The sequence below is a fragment of the Hippoglossus stenolepis genome, chromosome 14 (genome assembly GCF_022539355.2).
Source record: "Hippoglossus stenolepis isolate QCI-W04-F060 chromosome 14, HSTE1.2, whole genome shotgun sequence".
NCBI lineage: Eukaryota > Metazoa > Chordata > Actinopteri > Pleuronectiformes > Pleuronectidae > Hippoglossus > Hippoglossus stenolepis.
Genome location: NC_061496.1, coordinates 19,823,435 through 19,829,950, shown reverse-complemented (window position 1 = coordinate 19,829,950; position 6,516 = coordinate 19,823,435).

Below are 6,516 nucleotides of genomic sequence, written 5' to 3'. Positions count from 1 at the left end.
GACTCAAAGTGAAAGTGTTGCAATTGTGAAAAATCCGTTGCTACTTTCTCAATATACCCTTCCTCTTCTCACTCACACACTCATACACACGCACACATTTACAAGCACATGGTTGTGTTGGTGTGGGTTGAATGACTGACAGGACTTTGCACTGAACGGCAGAGAAATAGTTTGTGCAGTTATCCTTGTTAGTACTTTGCATTGACTTCCCTTCATTGTGGGCAGCCTAACCATCCTTAGCCCTCACCTTAACCATGACCAATCCATAGCTTAACGATGACCAATCCATACCTAACCTTAACCATGACCAATCCGTACCTTACCCTATCCTCACCATGACCAATCCATACCTTAACCATGACCAATCCGTACCTTACCCTATCCTCACCATGACCAATCCATACCTTAACCATGACCAATACATACCTAACCTTAACCTAACCACAATTCACATCTCACCACTGACCTTAACCAGGAACTCAGAAATGTCCTGACAAGGTCAGTGTTTATACTGGGAAAGGTCCAAAAGAGGCATCAAAAATGAGCGTGCACACACACACACACACACACACACACACACACACACACACACACACACACACACACACACACACACACAGTGTCCGGACAAAGTGGGTTGTTGAGGTAAGGTTTTCCGTCAGGCTGCCCTTGTCTAGTCTGACCATGCATTATTGAGCAGGTCTTTACAGGTTATGCAATTACCCTGTCAGTCAGTGGGTCTGATGACCCAACAGTCTAAGAGCCAGGTATCTCTCCCCCCTCTCTATGTGTGTTCACATCCACGTGCATGTGATCAAGCCTTTGTAATAGAAACAGGTCATTTATGAAATATTACAGTTATTATTATTTTAGCATCAAGGTTGTTGAGGAATTTTTGACCATCCTCACACATTCCTGTATATGCCACTATATATTATTTATAGTGTATATTATATCTGTACAGGAAAATAGTGCCTGTCTACATTCCACAGATACTCCCTTCTCTCTCTAAGCATTACCCAAGGTCAGGTTATAGATACAGGACCAACCAACAGTACATTGTAGTGTCTACGTTGAGGGACTTTCATATCTAACTCAGATGCCCCAGACAGAGAGGCACCAACTTCAACTCTTTTGCGTATTTCACCAGTGGAAAGACATCAGGACACAATGTGATTTAGTTATACACACTCTAGGCTTAACTATCCAATAGGATGTGAACACCTACATGTAACATAGAGAGTGACAGCAATTCTAGCCATTCATGGATGTGCTGTTAGAATGGGTGACGCAAGTAGAGGAAGATATATGGGGATGCTGTGTTAGACATCTTCAGACTTGGGGGGTGACAATTGCTCATGTTACTGTGTTAGCGTTTGTATATTGTTTCACCTTCTGGTCTCCTTGATGCATCAAGTCTACATTAAAACCTTCTGCATAAGACATCAGCTTCCAGAAAACTTCCATTACACAGTAATGTCAGATTACATTTATATTGATCTGATTACTTTCCCTCTGACGTTTTTATTGTCCAGTTTTGTTGGATACAAATGAGTCTGGTCAGTGAATCATAATCATTTGTAATTGAAATGTAAATGTATCATGAGTGCAGTGTGTAGGGACCAGGTTTGCTGCAGGGTGTTGCGTCAGGAGGGTGGGCCGGATGATTTGGAGGAAGTGAAACTGAAACTATAACCATAACTACATAGATGCACATTAATCCCTCACATTTTACTTAAATAAATTAGACCAGTGACCATAAAGAGGGATGAGATAGACAAAAAGAAGAGAAAAAGAAAGAGCTGACAGGTAAAACGAGAGCTGTGTTAAAGTTGGATGTTAAACCTGACAAGGGATAGTTCTAAGGAGCTCTCACATGTGCCTGTAGGTTCTGTTGCAGTGGAGTGAAATGTCACCTGGATGACATTGATGATGCGGATTTGGAGGGGTATAGGTTTTTTACATTTGACGTCTGGCAGGTGTGCATTCCTCGTCTCATGTGTGTTTGTGGCTCGAGGTGGAAATTTGATGATGGATGGCACTCGCTGCTTGAGTGTGAGTGACAGAAACTGTGACAGATGGTGAATTCAGGGCTCTCAGGTTGAACACACGCAGGCCTTCCAGAGGGACGAGGACGAATAAAGGAGGTGTTTTGTCTCAATATGTTTCAATGAGCTCCCTCTGCACCTGCTCTGTCTACAGCACCCTTTTCTCGCTTAAACTGAGCAGATTCACATCTTCCTCTGTCAGCAAACATCATTGTAAATGGCACACTGTATCTGATGCCAATCTCACAGTGTTTCCCCTCCAATCCTGTAGGGGTCAGACTTGTATCAACGTGTTGATTGGAGAAATGTGGAGTCTGTCCTGTTGCTCTTCTGCTCTGCTTTTCACAACTTGCATGTGTTTACTGACCATCTCCGTCCTCAGCCACGACCTCTCCTCACTATCCTCGTCCTCTATACTCGCCATTTTCTACTCTTCTCTTCACATCCTCCGTTTCCTTCCTCTTCCTCTCCCCACATTGGATGAAGGAGGCGATGTGTGCAGACTTCCACTGAGTGGCCTCGGTCTTGCCAAAGCCCAGGGCCGAAACAGGGCAGGGATGCCCGGTGATGGGGCACAAGCATGGGCACAAGACCGAGCATGAGTCAGAGGGAGTGAATGGCATCCTGTTACTGTAGCTGTCTGTCAAGAGCGAGACGGCACAGTGATCCGCTCAGGGCGTATACAGGGTTTTTGACCTTTTGTGTCACAGGTTTACACAAGATATACGTAACACTAACACACACAGCTCTCTCTTTCTTAAGCTTAGTCTGCAAACAGGGGCTTTTGCCATATCACACAGACACCTATAAAAAAACAGGTCTGTCTGCTTATAACTCATGTAAGAAGCAAATTTACTTTAAAGGGGACATAGCATGCCCATTTTACCACAAGTTGATATGGTTCCTTGGGGTCTTAATGAAATGTCTGTAACATACTTTGGTCAAAATACCACAAGGATCATTTAAAACAGCACCCTTTTTACCCTGTATAAAACAGCCCTCCACAGAGTGACCTGTTTTGAGTGCCTGTTCCTTTAAATGCTAATGAGCCAGCTCCCCCCTCCCCCCTCTCCCCCCATGATTTTAAACGATATAAATTACATATTTTATATGATATAAATTATCAAATATGCATCCCATACTTTGTATTCCCTTCTGTTGTCCTGGAGTTTTAATTTTCCCAATCACATAATTAAATGTCCCCCTCTGCCCATCCACTACAAGCACACAAGCAGACAGACAGAGAGCGAAAGAGAGGTGGGGGGGGGGCTATGAAGACATCATTTACCCCGAACCCCGACATTCAACGGGTACAACAACAAGCGGAGAAAGCAGAATCGCGGGCTGACCTTATATATACAGTCTATGGGGCTGACCAGCGGAGAAATGCTCGTCCCGTGTGAACAGCCAGGCGGCTGCGTGCTGGAGAACGGCGCTGCGCTGCCTCGCAGCGGCGCTTCCGCGTCCGGTGTACCCCGGCGTAACTACTGTAACCCGGCGTACAGTAGAGCTGAACACTGCGGAAGTCTTCCACACAGCTGGCAGTGTGGAAGACCGCTGCGAGGCAGCGCAGCGCCGTTCTCAAGCGCGCAGCCGCCTGGCTGTTCACACGGGACGAGCATTTCTCCGCGCTGGTCAGCCCCATAGACTGTATATATAAGGTCAGCCCGCGATTCTGCTTTCTCCGCTTGTTGTTGTACCCGTTGAATGTCGGGGTTCGGGGGTTACAGTAGCGCTGAACACTGCGGAAGTCCTCCACACTGCTGGCTGTGTGGCGCTGACACAAATTCCAGCTCACGCACGGAGAGCGGCGGTCGCTCCCGAGCAGCTGCTGCAGCCTCCCAGTCCCAACGATCCAGACAAATGCCACATGTGAGTGAATCGCGGGCTGACCAGCGGAGAAATGCTCGTCCCGTGTGAACAGCCCGGCTGCGTGCTTGGGAACGGCGCTGCGCTGCCTCGCAGTCTCGCTGCCTCCGGTGTAAACCCGGCGTAGCGAGTGTGGGGACGGGGGATGAGGTGGGGGGTGGGCCAAGACCATGTAGGGAGACTTCCAGTTCCTTGTTACGACACAATACACAGGAAGCGCAATCGAGTCGCTCAAGCATGACGTTTCTGACTTAGAGGAACTATAACAAAACGCGCAAGTGTTTTTTCCCCAGAGTTTTTGGGTTGGTAGACATGCCAGATACCCACATTAACCTGTAGAAGCACTAACAAAGTGGAATTTGCATGCTATGTCCCCTTTAAAAGTATGACTAAAGATGTTTAATGCGAATTTGTGTTTGTGTGTGCGTACGCGTGTGTGATCCAGGTATTGCCCATGTGTTAGGGACATACATCTGTTAACACAGTCACAGTATGGGGACTTGTCTTCCTTACGGGGACAAAAGCCAAGTCCCCATAAAGTAAATCATTAAATGTTAAGATGAAGACATTTTAAGGTTATGTTTAGGTTTAGGTTAAGGTTAAGGCGAGGGTAATGATTAGGCAAGTTGTAACTATGGTTAGGGTTAGAGTAAGTCTCCGGAAAATTAATGTAATTTCCTCTGAAGTCATGGAGACACAACTGTGTGTGTGTGTGTGTGTGTGTGTGTGTGTGTGTGTGTGTGTGTGTGTGTGTGTGTGTGTGTGTGTGTGTGTGTGTGTGTGTGTGTGTGTGTGTGTGTGTGCTAAGAGGCTAATATTTGTCTATTACTGGTCGGTCCTATATGTAAATATTTTGATATCATATTCAAGAGTATTACATTCAAAGGCTGCTGTAGACATGTACTGAGGCTTCAGTTCTCTGCAGCGATTCCAACCCAGTAACAACTTGACCCTTTGCTAATGCTAAAAATATATCTTCCATACTCCTCTAACCTCCATACACATGACTTAAAACTATGAAAAACACACCAGCCACACTGTTGCAGCAGGTTCACATGCCACTCTATAATGTTAAATATGGGCACTGTAATGTATCTTTACTTAGTTCCACATACATTGTTCTATAAGGTTCCAAATGTGTATTCATCCATAGCAGAAAGTAGTCCCTAACAAATGCACTCACATTGCTCCTGTTTGAGTAAAGTTTATCACAAACAACTCTGCTCAGCTTTTTTAGGGAATTATTTCTCATCAAAAATGAAACTACATATTCATGACTCACTTTATAAAGATTTGCATTTTCATGAGGAACGATTCGACTGCAGGTTGAGAGCCACAGACACGGTGGAAAACACACTGTTGGCTTTGGTCTTTTAACATTCAGCTGACAATAGAAGCCGACACTGCTTTAATGGCTCATTTTCCTCCAGGCTGCTCGCCCTCGGTCCAGCTTTTCTTCAATAATGACACACCAGACGTCATGTGCACCATTAGAATCTATAGGCATGCATGACTATGCATTTGACCAAATATAGATCGGGCTCTTTTTTGTAGCAATACAGAGACATTATAGGCAATAAATAAAATGTATAATTTAGTTTCATTCTCTCCATGCACACCCACACACAAACACACCACCGTGCGACGAAGCAGTCAGGGTGACTGATCGATGATCGTACTCTCGGTTCAATTACATTAGAATGATGGAGTTGGATATGTGGTATAGGGTAAAAAAAACTGCCTCAGACTTACAGCCTGAAAGATAGTTGAGCAAGATGGGAGAAGAATTATGACCATAGGAGGCACAGGGAGAGAAAGGCAAAGAAGAGTTATAGCGACACACTGTCGAGGAGTTAATGGCTAAAGCTCAGCCCAGGTTGAATATATTCCACTGCTGTGAAAAACTTTCACTTGTCATTACTTAGTGCAGGAACTCCAAAGAAAAACTACAAAACGAGTGAAGTAATGGTAGTGAAGTCAAGGCGAGTGACTCCACTGATGGTGGAGGTGGGCCTCCCCTCAGGTTGGGGATCAGACCCAATATCTGGTAGTTGACAGCTGACACGGCACAAGGCCTCATTAAAAAATAAAGATCTTTCCCTGCTCAGCACACAGACAGACACACACACACACACACACACACACACACACACACACACACACACACACACACACACACACACACACACACACATCCAACCAAGGCGGGAACATCCATACAGATAAGCATGCATTTACTGCACACACATGACCATAGACCTCCAAATATCACTTATCCATGACACACACACACACTCTCACACACACACACACACACACACACACACACACACACACACACACACACAGACTGTGTAAACTTACACACTCATACGTGCACGTGGCCATACACAAGCACCTGTAGAAGCTGACACCGGTCGGAGCAGTCAGGGAGAAAAGTTACATTAATGAATCTGATCGCCATGCTTTGACAAGGCAGTTATCTGCGAACATGAGCCTGCAGGGCCATTTAGACAGCAAAGCCATGACAGAGGGAGGAGACACCGACGCTGATCAAACAAGCTCACTTTCCTCCTCAGGCCACTCTGGCCTCGCTCCA